We start from the raw sequence: 13,694 nt of genomic DNA on the forward strand, positions 1-13,694 counted from the left end.
TGCCTTGCCACCCTGAATTAGCAGCCCATCAAAGGATACCTTGAGGACAATCTGGCACAGTGATTTATCTACCTCTCCTAGTGGCTCCTCATGCCAGAGGAGGGGAGGAAGACTACGGCCCTATATAGATTACAAGAGGCTTAACAATATCATGGGGAAGAACTGGCACCCCCTGCTCCTCACCCCAGAGCTAGTAACAATCCTCAGAGGTCTCTGCTTGCTTTTGAATTTCGTTCAGTTTCTGCCAGTTAGCAGCTGCTCAGGTCTCATGCCATCTAGGGTCAGGAAAAGTGAGTGGCCTTTTCTAATCATTCCATAGATAAAGCCTATTCAATCAGTGTATCTGCTGCTAAGTCTGTATCGTTCTGACTATGGCAATTAATGTGATAATGTAGCTCGAGCAAATGGCCCAGACCAGCTGAGCTGTGGTTCAATCTCAGGATATGGGAAGCAATACACACACTCCTAAACTTGTAAATTACACATCTACAGTTTAATTGTAAAAAAAAAATAAAAAATGCTACTATGTAACTTAAATGACTACCACAGTATAAGCACTTTATAAGATACACTCAGTAAATGGCACTAATTGTGAAGCTACAAACATTTATACATTCGACACACAATAGTAATTTGATGGTACTGATCAGCCTGTTCCTACTGTCTATGTACTAAAAACATGTGACCTGAGAGTATTCACACGTTGCAGCTTTCTGGCATGGGTGTGGAAGCTCCACCACAATGTCTTGCAGCAGTTTGGAAGTCAACCAGGAGGGCTGAGCAGCAGTCAACTACCTTCCAGTCCTCTCCCACACAGATTTTGCAGTTGGAGGTTTTATTATCAGTGAGTCTTTCTGGAGCATTTGTTCCTTTGTCACAGGTGGGACGTCTCCAGCTGCAGCTACTCTGTTTCTGGCTGGCTGTCATTCTCACTGTGGCTCTTTTGGCCATTGCTGAGTGACAATGTTTCTACTTGTGTGCAAATCACCAATCACAGGCAATATGATCTTGCATGTACTGAAATTCAAGGTCATCTCCCACAGCTTCCTGTGCTGAGCTTGGACCTGACTCATCACCTTGCCTGGTCTGATGATTATTGGACTGCTGACAGAACCCACTGCTATCCCTAACTGAGACCTGCTTGGGTGCTGTGGGTCTGTGCCCTGTTGGTGCAGGTGCCATCCATGCTATGGCCACCCTGGGCTCCCAGCTCACCTTTGCTTGTGGAGCAGCCCTGCTTGCTGCTTTCTGACATCTTCTTAGAAAGGAACCCGTGACTTTAGTAACTCTCCCAAGTAGTCACTCAGGTGTTGGAGGGACTGTCACAGGATGTGTGCCTGTGTCTGTAAGAACTTGAATATCTCAGTAATGGTCTCTGTGCTTCAGTTTAAAAGCTCCAGTTCCCACTGTTCTGAGTGATTGCACTTAGGCTGAAACAAGAACTTATGCATTTGGAAAGGAACACAGGACTGCAACTCTAAAAGAAAGAAAGACAGCCAAGATTTTTCTTATGCTTCTCTATGGGGGGAAGTCTGGCTTAATTACTTGGGAGAAGAATATCTGGCTGAATTCACTACTCGTAACACCATTTACACAACATCTTGAGTTTGCATTTGCTACAGTCTGGCCTGAAAGCTCTGTATTGACAGTCTCTTAATCCAGATCAACAAGTGCTCGCTGCATAAGAAGTAACAAAGAGAAGAGATTCCAGAACTCCAAAGCAGGGCAGAATTAATAAGAGTACTGAATTATTTTTCACGCTCTTCCCAGAGAAGACTCATATGTAGCTAGGTGCATTTGTAGAGAGAATTTCAAATATTCTTTGGGTGCTGTTTTCACAGGAATTTTTATAAAGGAAAACTGATACAGTGTATTTTTTTCAATTTTACTATTCCACCTGTCAGCCCAATGTAATTCAGCCTACCACCACCAGCATGATTGCAAATATCCCACTTTATTAATAGAATACTGACTCTTAGCTGGCTTCACTATACATGTATCACTACTTTGATCTTCTAGTGAAGACAGGGCTGAATTCAACTTGTATTGCAAATCAAGCAGGTTTTTCAAGAACATTCAGTCCTGTGGTTTGGGTTTCTATTATTATTATTATTATTATTATTATTATTAATAATGATAATAATTGTCTTGTGTTATTTCTCAGTGATGGATTACCCATCACTGCCTTTTGTAAACTACTCCAGCTGACAATTAGTCTATTGAAAATACTCTGTAACCACTGCTGCCTCACTGACCAGGTAAATACCTTTGCTACATCAAAAAGCCTCCTGGTCTCCCTGAAGACAATTAGAGGCTTTGATCAAGCTATCCCTATACTTTTTTTTTTCTTGATAAATAAATAAATAAATAAAGTATATATATTAAAAAAAAATAAGTAAGTAAATAGATTTATTACCTTAAGTCTTACTAGCAGGTATGTCCTATCAAAAAGGAAAGCTTACTATAAGAAATGTAACTCTTTATTTTATAACTTCGGGCTTTTATGTGGAAAAGAATAAGGGTTTCTTATGTAGTAGGCTACAAAACAACACTGAGAACTAAACCTTGCTCCTGAATTAATAGCCTTTGCTATAGAGTTATGGAGTTCACTAACACAAGACAGCTCTATGACCAAAAATGTATCAGGGTTCCAAGAAGGACTCAGCATGTCCAGGGTAAAGGAAAGTAAAAAGGCTGGGCTTTAAGAGCCAATATAAATGTGCTGGTTACTTCAGCTAACGATCTTAGTGTCTTTTCACAGTTAGTGGATCTACAGAGAGGTATAAATTGGGAGGCATAAATCCCACTCAGCAGGTCTCTCCATCCCTTTATTTTCTAATTTCTGGTAGCAATATGGGAGGATCAAAATAGATCTCAAGGACTAACACCCTCACCCCACCCCCTGGGGGAAAAAAAAAAAAAAGAAAGAAAGAGGATGTTTCTGTGAAAAATTTCCTTCCCTCTGTCATGACCAAAAGCATGGCAGAAGTGACACTGAAGCAGACCACAGTGAGAGAGTTCATCCTTCGGGGACTGCCCTCCAGCTTAGAGGCACAAATGATCCTCTCTGTGCTGTTTCTGCCCCTCCACCTCATGACTCTGCCTGGCAACCTCCTTGTAATGCTGTCCGTTGACCATGACTGATACTTTCTCATAGCCACATGCCTCTTCCTCAGCAATCCTTTTTCCCCCAGATCCACCATTCGTCTGTTACAGAGCCTGAAATGTTGGGTGACCTCTTCTGTGCAGAGAAGATCATCTCTTTGGAAGGATGTGTGGCCCAGATGTTCTTCCTTCATCTCTGTCTGTACAGAGACCTGCCTCCTCACTGCAACAGCCTATGACTGCTGCAGGGCCATCTGCAACCCCATGCACTATCATCTCACACTCATGCGAGAGTACGCCTACAGCTGGCTGGGGATGTGTGCGTGGGGACAGGGATCCCCTGTGGCCTGACTGGAATTCTGATCAAGCTGCCCTACTTCACAGAATTTGACAGCTTGGTCTGTGATGTGCAGCCAGTGATCAAGGCGGCTTGCATGAATGCCTACATTATTGAGATGCTGAAAATCTCCAGCTCTAGGCTTGCTTCATGGTCCCACTGGCCTCTTATGGCATCCTCCTAGTCTTGCTAAAGAAACATCTGTGCAAAGGTGTGCACAAGGCCCTCAGTGCTTCTGCCATCGGGCTCATGGTTGTAATGCTCTTCCTGGGATACTGCATCTTCATTTACTCCTGCCCTTGCACCAGCTTCACTGAGGACACTGTGATATCAGTCTTCCTAACACAGCTGTCACCTCCTGCTAAATCCCACAATCTGCATCCTGGGAAATGAGTACATGAGGTGGGCACTCCGCAAGCTAATTGGGAGAAAAGTAGCCACAGAGGAGAAATAAAAGCTAGAGCAAAAGCAGCTGCACTTTCCAGGGTCAGCTGCTGTTTTTTCAGCTTTATCAGCAATAGGCAAATTTCATTGTGACAAATCGGCTTCTAACCTCTTTCTGTGCAGATAATCCTGGTACCTCAGTGTGTAACTTTTAGGCCATGCTTATCAGCCTGAGTTTGAACTCTCTTGCCTCACCAAGAAACATAAAAAAGGGCTTTCTTCCAAGATTAAGTTACCATACAAAAGACATCACTTTCTACCCCCTTTTTTTTTTTTTTTGGAAGTGTATTCAGAGCAATGTGCAAGTTCTCATTTTGAGATAAGATGATAGAAAGCTGAGGCTTGGTTAATTCCTTTGTTTGATTTCCCCTTTTTTCCCCACACTGTTCTCAAGCTGTTCTAAGCATCCATAGTTCTTACTGACAGAGCAGCTAAAGATGCAAATGAAGAACCGGAGAAAATAATCCTGCCCATACTTGACTTTTTGTCACTATTGCAAGGAGATAAGAAACATAATGCTTGAATGCCATTCATTAGGCATATTGTTTATTAATATTTCTCTCTTTTTAAGGAAAATCCCTTAAGATGAACGCCTGAAGCAGCAATCCTTTGTCAGTTCTCCATCGGCGCTTTTGATCACTCAGTTTGCACTAGTTGCAGTGTGCAGATTTTTAGCATGGCAGCTCTTCTTCAGAGGTCTTCTTCCACACTGAGTTTGTGATCCCTTTCCTAAGTCCAAGTCATTTGGGCAGAGCTCATGGGCTGTATTCTGCTCTCCCAGTGCGTAAACTTGGTGTTAGTTCACCAAGAACAGCTTTAAGAAGGCAAAGCAAGTTATGTGGCATGGGTGAACATTTGTTCTTTGTCTCCAGAGGCCATTGAAATGGACTTTGAACAGTTGTGTGAGCTACTATAGCCACACAGGTTTTCTGAGTGACTAACTGGACCCACAGCTCTACTCCCAAGGGACTTATTAAATCTCTTCCAAAGCTTATGCTGTCAGCCCTCCAGGGTATTCTCTGGGTATGTATCTTCAGCTTTTGTCTTCTCTGCACCCTTAGCACTGAGGTGAAATCAAACAATGACACTGGCTCTCATCCACAACAAGTTCTTTGAGGGACGCTTTAAGCTCATTTATCAGAGGACAAGTTTTGAAATAGAAATGCCAAGGATATTCTAGATTGCTATGCTCTAAGGACCCAGCTCCTTTGGGCTCTTCATCTCAGCAGCCTAAGTGTATTTTGCAGGAACACTTCTTCCATTCAAAGGAAAATGATCCCTTCACCCTATGTACTACTAGAAGAAGTTAATGCTTTAGCAAACACAAGACTACACATTCGGTTTCCTCTTCTGGCCTCTGTAGTTAGCCTGAATTTGAGAGTTTCAAACTTGTCCTCATTCAGGTAAGGATTTCATGGATGTACGGGTTTTGTGCAGACAGCTATTTTTAGCCCAAACCCTACTGCCTCTCTTTCCCTGTATGCAGCAGGACAGATCTTTTCTTTCCTCAGGATGTTGCTAAATAAGCAGGTGAAGGCAGGTTTGAGCTCTTTGCCCATTTTCAGCAGGGTGTCTGAATCAAATGATACTTTTAGCTCAGATACATCTACTTATCTATTTTCCATATGGCTTCACAAATGTGTTAGCACGACTTTGGGTACAGCTTATGATTTGGAACAAGGAGCGAGGAGAGACAGACACTCCCAAGTCTCCACTGCCATCAGGGAAAAGAGCAGATAGACACATGCTATGTCGATAGATGATGGTACTGTAGCATCAGCTGAGGAAGCTCACAGTCCTTGTCCTCTGGGCCATAGGCAAACTGCTCTCTGGGGCAAAAGCGTGACACATATTCCTCCTGTGACAAATTGCCAAGGACCATAGTGGGGTTTTGCTTGCATGCTTTTAGACTGAGGTAGCTGACCAATGTTAGTGCTTAGCTCTTGCAAAACAGCCTCCTTCATCAAGAGACATAAGAAAACAAAGAATACTGCCCTCACAACCAGCGGCCTTCTTTTGCTATCCACAGGAAATCAGCGGGAAGAGAACCTGTCTGATGGGCAAATGGCTAAAGTTCAGCAGCCTCCCACTGCTCCTAATTTGTGGTAGGCTAAAGAAAATACCGAGAGAGAGTGGGGCATTATATCCTCCCACAGCCAGATCTTTATGCAGTGCTGCACATTTAGAGGGCTCCTGAGAACCTCTTGGGTTATGCTGAAGGAGGTAAGGGTTTTTTTGTCTCTTGATCAAGAACAAAGCTCCAGCACAGATGCTTTTTACAGTGTGCAAAGGTACTTTGGAGGCCAGACTAGCTTCTGCCTGCTCCCAGCCCTTCTCAGCTGTATTTCTTGTAGCACATTAAAGCACTTTGCATGTGAGTGAGAGATTTCCCTTGCTCTGGTACTGCTGTAAGTCTACACCACCTCACCCGAGAGCTGGAGCAATTCATGAGCCAGCTGTGCTGACCCCATACTTTCAAAGAGCTCTCAGTCTACTTACACGTTCACAGTCTACTTGTACTTATGTCCTCACATCCAGCCAGCCCACAGGGCATTCCATGGCAGAGGGGGGATTCTGTGTGCCAGGCTGGGGCCCTGCTCTGGCATCTCCGATTCAGTCCTGGCAGGGCTCTTCAGTGTTGGCTCAGCTCTCCGTTCTGATTCCCAGTGCTGCAGCACTTCAGGGGTGCAGAGGCAGCCACAAGGGCACTGCTGTGTGTGAGGTTTGACGGAGATGTTTAGCTGAGAATGCCATAGTCTGGTTGAGCTGCTGAGGATCACAGCCTCCAGCCCTCTCCTGGAGTTCTTTGTAAGTAGGGCTCTAGGAAGGGTGTTAATTTCTCCCTTTGAAACAATTTGGGTTGCTTGGAGTGGTCCATGTTTGACAAACAAAATCCTACTGTAGGATGGCATACAGCAGCTGATGGGGATGAATGCTGCTACGGTGGTCCTTTGCCTTTTTCAAAGCACGGTCTTCGGTCGCCAGTGCACAGGTTTTGATTTTCTCCAGGATCACCACACTGAAAGTGTTAAGTGCTCATCTGAGTGGTGGCAAACAAAGCACTACAGCAGATGAGGGCCCTTGCGGTTAAGCTACATTTCCACATTTAAGGTTAATTCCTTCTCATTTCTGCAATTCAGAGGTTTCAGGTTTGTGAACCAGAGAAGAGGACCAGGTTCACCTAATTATCATTGTTAATTTGATCCAGCACTGATTTCCAATTGTTTATGTACAGGTTCTGTGTGTCAGCGTTAGTGGCTAAGATGCCAGTTCTACATGTCCACAGTGATTCTTTCCTTCTGCTCCAAGGACAGCTGTGGCAGAAACCTCCAGTGGCTCCTTCTAGCTGTGAATGTGGCTGCATTTAGAGCCTCTTGATAGGAACGGGAAACATTAGATTTCCCATGTACTAAGAAGGTGGCATTAAGCTTGAGCTCTGCAAGAAAGAGGTGTTTTAATCTGGAGTGCATATTTATGACAAAGTCCTGCTTTCTGGGAACACACTTTCCTTCCTCTTTCTTTCCTTCCCATATATTTCGTTCCTTTGTCCATGTGAGATTCCCAGGCCATCCAGAACATCCACTGAAATACCAGAAAGAGCGGTCTTGGGAAACTGTGCTTTAAAAAGCCAAATGCCCCTACCTTGCTTCAGATGGAGAAGGGGGCCAAACCTCAACAAGATGAAAAGTCCTCTGAGCTTGTCACGCAGCCTGGATACCTGTTTTCAAGCTTGGGACAATTCATTTTCCTGAAACAAACTCAATGAAGCGGTGTTGGCTTCCAATAGCTCATTGGGCCAGATGTTCAACACCCACAATCCCATGAGCTCTGATGAGAGATATCAGTGATCCCTTATGGGCATAGCTCCAAAACATCTTCTGGTCCTTGCTCCCTTTGGCATTGATGGCCTTTGTGGTGGCTCTGAGCTAGTGCTCTCAGGGTTGGCTGTGTCCAGCTGCAGCCCTGCAGCTGGTGCACCGGGATGTCACAGCTGTCATTGTTGTCATATTCAGCAGGGACACATCAGTTCACTGCTGAAAGGCTGCAGAAAGGCTGCTGAAGGAGCTAGAGTGGGGTGCTGTGAGGTGGAGGAGGGAGCAGTGGGTCTTGGGGAGAGAATGTAATGATGCTGCAAGTGGCCTGGGAGAAGTTTGCTTTGCAGTCCTGCCACACACACACGCCTTTATTTTCCTTCAGGTAGAAAAGGAATTCCCACAAGAAAATCCCTCCAGGACTCCATGAGGAGTCCTCACGGTTGAGACCACAGACCAGACAGTATGAGTATGAGTATGGAAACTGAGTATGACAAGAAGGGAAGAAAGCCTTCCAAATGAAGCCTCACGTTCAATCACAGAATGGTAACTTGACCATTGCCTCTCTGGTTTTTTTTTCTGTGGAAGCCAGTGAGAGTAGGATGCTGAATGAAGACTCTGTGCCAATGTCTGGAAGGTCACAGAAGGAGGAAAGTCCCCAAGCCTTTCCCTTTCTGGCTTGGTGTTTCTTCTCTACTGACCACTGCAGGGGAAGGCTTTGGGGAACAGCTGGTTGTGTGTGGGTGGATATGGGCACTGGGGAGCTCCAAACTCCTTATGGTATAGGGAAAGAGTCAGGGGAGGCAGCTGGGAGAGCATGAAAGGGAGGGCTGTGCAGATGGATGAAGTTAGCTGCTTGTTAGTGACTTGATCTGGGAATCTGTTGCATAACTCTCTGCTTGTCTATCTTCTTTCCCATTGATGTAGCATCCTGGACAATGAAGGAGGCAAGGGGATTATGAAAGGAGGCGTATGTGCCAATCCCATGGGACCAGACGTGATGGCTCTGCATGTGCTGGACAGCTGGCTGATGTCATTGCAAGCCCACCCTCAATCATCTTGGAAAGACAAGAGTGATCAGGAAGGTTCCTGATGCTTGCTAAAAGGCCCATGTCATCCCCATTTGAAAGAAGGGCATCAAGGGAGATCCAGGGAACTATAGGCCTGCCAGCCTTACCTCAGTTGCTGGGAAGGTTTTGGAGCAAATGTTCATGGAAGTCATTCCTAAACACAGGAAGGACAAGAATGAGATTAGTGAGCCAGTATGGATGACCAAGGCGATTGTCCCAGTCGCTCACCTTACTTTGACTTTTTTCACTCCAGGTCTCCCTCACTTTACAGCACTGTCTCCATGCCCATTGGGTGTTGCCTGAAAAACAAAGCTATGGGCTTCTGCAGTTTGCTGATGTCTGAGCTCCCCAACAAGCCATTTGGCTTCTTTCAAAGCCCTGCTAATGCTTCTCAGTCACCTAAGATGTTCCAGTCCCAAACTTCCTTGTGTCCTCAAATTCATACTATATTCCAGCAGTGAACTGCACATCCTTCTTCTTAAACATGACCACCGCATGCTCTGTGTTCTCCATCCTGCCTGTATCAGCCACATTCCTACATGCACACAGCTCTTTTCCTGCACTCCTATCCCAGCCCTACACAGTGGCAAACACTGCCTCTCAGCTGTGACCCATTGGCCTTTCGGAAGAAGCCTTGGGCTTCCTGGCATTTTCTGGTGCTTATTACAACTTCTCTGGCTTCCTCCAGAGATCTTAGGAGGGGACAGTTTGCTATTGGTTCTACTAAGTTTCTTTATGACAATCTTTTTTGAAATGTTTGCATTTTCATGATTTCTGTGCATGCGTGTGTGTGGGGGGGGAGTGGAGGATGGTGCACGAGGGGAAGGGTAGTCAGAGAAAAGCACCAAATATACTAAAACAGGCACTGACTGGGCTGCCAAGAAGAACCATCTGAGATATCCACAGGCCTGAGGCTTCAGGGCAAGACTTCTCTCCACAGAAGTAGGTCCAGCCTCTGACACTCTCTAGAGAGGGAAATCAGCAGTGTCCATGCCATCTGAGGACTCAAGGGGTGAGTTCTGGTGAGACCACCTTTCACCTGGCCCATTCTAGATGTGTACTTCAGGATGGGGAACCATGCCTTGTATTGGTCATGCTGATAACATTGGCATTGTCTACCCAAGGTGCTGCACTACCATTCACAGGGACCTTGACAGGCTGTAGAGATATGCGGAGAAGAACCTCGTGAAGTTCAACAAAGGCAAGTGCAGGGTCCTGCCCCTAGGGAGGAAGAACCCCATGCACCAGGACAGGTTGGGGCTGGACCTGCTGGAAAGCAGCTCTTTGGAGAAGGACCTGGGAGTGCTGGTGGACTGTGAGCCAGCAATGTGCCTGGTGGCAAAGGCAGCAATGCTATCCTGAGCATCATAGCAGCAGGTAACGTTGCCAGCAGGTGGAGGGAGGTGATCCTCCCCCTCTACTCAGCCCTGCTGAGGCCACAGCTGGAGTACTGTGTCCCGTTCTGGGCTCCCCTATACAAGAGAGACATAGGGCAACTGGAACAACTCCAGCAAAGGGCTACTAAAATGATTAGGAGACTGGAGCATCCCTCATATGAGGAAAGACTGAGAGAGCTGGGCCTGTTTAGCCTGGAGAAGAGAAGGCTGAGAGGGGAATCTTATCAGTGTGTATTAGTATCTGAAGGTAGGGTGTCAAGAGGATGGGGCCAGACTCTTTTCAGTGGTGCCCAGCAACAGGACGCGAGGCAACGGGCACAACCTGAAACACAGACAGTTCCATCTGAACATGAGGAAAAAATCTTTTATTGTTAGGGTGACAGAGCACTGGAAGAGGTTGCCCAGAGAGGTTGTGGAGTCTCCTTCTCTGGAGATATTCAAAACCCGCCTGGACAGAATCCTGTGCAACATGCTGTAGGTGACCCTTCTTGAGCAGGGGGGTTGGACTAGACGATCTCCAGAGGTCCCTTCCAACCTCAACCATTCTGTGATTCTGGGAAGCTTTACACATTTTCTCGACCAAGAATGGAAGAATCACACCCTGCACTTGGAAAGGGGTGAAGTTGTGGGATACATGGTTTACTTTAGAAGGCATTCAGTATGCTTGCAATACAAAAAAGGTTGTGAAGGCGAATGGGCATGAAAGAAACATCCAATGGAGCTCCATGGAAGGAGGATGGAGCTGCACATAATATGAGGTGATACAAATCAGATCAGCATGTAGAGAAGACTTCTGCAGAGAAGACTTTTTGAGAGAGTACTGTAACTTTAGTCAACTTAAAAATAAAGGGTAGACAGTGTGATAAAGTGATGAGGAAGTGTCCTGGGGAAAAGGAGCTTGGTGGAGAGGAGGTTGTAGAGGTTTGAGGTAGTCCTTTCAGGATCTAAGCAGGATGAAGTTTGGAGTCAAAGGAAAATTCAGAAGCTCTCAAGGAAGTCTTGGAATTAGGGCTACTACCACTACATGAACAGCACAGTGTTCTAATAGAATTCTTTTTTTTTTTTCTTCTTCTTCTTCTTCTTGACGATGATGATAAACTAAAATACTTTAATTTTATTCCTGACAGTCTCTTATTTCACAAGTTAGCTGCAACTTCTCAATATTTAACCTCTTTCTTACATAAGGTTTTCAGAACAGCATTTCCCCTCTCCCCCCCAAATCTTTGTGTCATGTACACTGGCACAACACTATGGCACTCCAAGTGACTTACCCCCACCAACACACAGCAGCACAAGTCACAGGCATATTCTTACAACGCTTCTACAGGCAGGGCTCTGAGGGCTCAGACTTTCTGAGGATAACCGTGCCAAGAGAAGGTGAGGTAGCTCAGAGTGGCTTCCCATTGGCTTATTTTAGATCTTTTTTGTGGTTGGAATTCATCCTGCCTAATTTTAAGAGTGGGATTAGGTCAACCAAATTTAATGATTTCTATTTATGTGGCTATTTATCAGATACCTCCTCCATGTGCCACTGTTTTGAGAAACTGCATCTGTGAGCTGCAACTCCCTCCAGCAGAACATTTCCAGGAACCAAATCTCTCACTTCCTGCTTGATGATGGCATTAGCCAACTGTCTATAATACAAATGTGGGCCCCAGATGAACTCCACTCCAAGCCTTACAGAAACATTTGGATTCAGAGAGTGCAGAGGTGCCTAAGGGAGGTCTTCGCGTCACTCAAATGTGCTTCCTAGCCTGGGATTTTCAGCTTTATATATGTTGAATAGAGGGACGTGGTCATCTGCTGAGGGGGAAGTGGAAAGCCCTGCTTAGAAACCTGGCTACTGCCTGGTGCAGGTTCAGTGGATCTCCCTCCAGAATCAGAAAGCTTGGTTCAGTGACAAAGCCCGAGGAAAGCGGGAGGGTACCTGCCTGCCCCATCCTTGCTCCAGCAGGTAGCACCTCGAATATGACAGGAAGCAAACTGGAGAGGACACCACCCTACCTGAACACTCCACAGCCCCAAGCCCTCTAGGACGGTGAGCAAAGAAGAGCTGACCTGCTGGCAGCCCTCTCTGACACAACCCAAGTGGCCTCATCGATTGGGGAAAACAAACATTCAAGTTGTGAGCCAGCTCAGGTGGCCAGCATAGCTACTGAGGAGGGACCAGCAGCAGGCACTGCATATGGGTGTGGATCAGCATCTGCAAGATAGTGTCCACTACAGCGTGAACATTGGCACCCCTACACTCCCACGATGGGGAGCAGAGAAGCACTGACCCACCAGAGGGCTCCCGGAACGCCTCAGCAGACTGTGTGTGTGGGTATAGATCGGCATGCAAGAGAGGTTACGTCTCTGGCCTCAGCACCTGCACTGCCACATTCCCTGTGACAGGGAACCAGTCAAACTCCCTGAAGCCTTTGGTAGCTGGTGGAGGTGCACAGGGCACCACCAACCATCTGCATTCAAATGGCACAAACCAGAACTGGCATTGGGCCTTCCCATGCTGCAGTGTCCAGCTTAACCCTCTTGCAAGTGGGCAACAGCTGCTGGAACCTGCCACTGGCTCTGTGTCTCCATGGTTCCTGATACCTGGCAGAGACTTGTGGAGCTGCCAGAGAGCTACTGGGAGACTCCTGCACTGAATGGGAAAGAAAAAAGGTTTTCAAAAGAACCAGTTTAGGAGCTGCTCCTACCTGCCCTTGGGAGCTGCCCTACCCTTTTCTCATGAGCCAGCCACATGTGCTGGAGGTGCCTGGGAGTGCTGCTTTGGAACACAGCAGTTGATCACCCTCTGGCCTATGGACGTACAGCTACATCCAAGGGGTCTGGAGAGCTGAAGAACAGCAGCCCTTCCCACCAGCGAGGAGCTCAAAAGTGGCTTCTACCCATTGTATCTCATCCTCCACCATGTACCGTGATAAAGAGCCTGGCTCTGTCTTCTTGGTGACCTCTTGGTAAGCATTCAAAGGCTGCTGTTAGGTTCCCCTGAAGCCTTCCCTTCTCCAGGCTGAACAATCCCAGCCTCCTCAGCCTCTCCTCATAGCATAAGTGCTTCAGCCCTAGACCATCTGGGTAGCCCTCCACTGAACTCGTCCAAGTTTCTCCACATCTCCCCCTGTATGGAGGGGTGTGTGTAGCAAGTACTGAATAGAGGTGGATAATCACTTCCCTTGGTCTCCTGGCTGTGTTTCTGTTAATACAGCCCTGCATGCTGTTGGCCTTCTTTGCTGCCGCAGTACACTGCGGACTCACGTTCAGCTCGGCCAGGATCCCCCGTCCCTTTTCTGCAGAGTAGCCCCCCAGACAGGCAGTCTCATGCCTGTATTGTAGGAGGCATTCTTCCTTCCTGAGGTCAGGACTTTGCATTTGTCCTTCCTGAAGTATGCTTTAACACACCTAACACCAGACTCAGCACTACATTCAGCAGAAAATGTAAGCACCTCTAGGCACACAGCATTTTTCAGGCGCCAAAGAGAAGTACTTCTTCCTGTAAATCTCCATTCATCTTTCTTTTATTGATTTCAGT

Source organism: Apteryx mantelli, unplaced genomic scaffold, assembly GCF_036417845.1.
Source record: "Apteryx mantelli isolate bAptMan1 unplaced genomic scaffold, bAptMan1.hap1 HAP1_SCAFFOLD_40, whole genome shotgun sequence".
In the NCBI taxonomy this organism is placed as follows: domain Eukaryota; kingdom Metazoa; phylum Chordata; class Aves; order Apterygiformes; family Apterygidae; genus Apteryx; species Apteryx mantelli.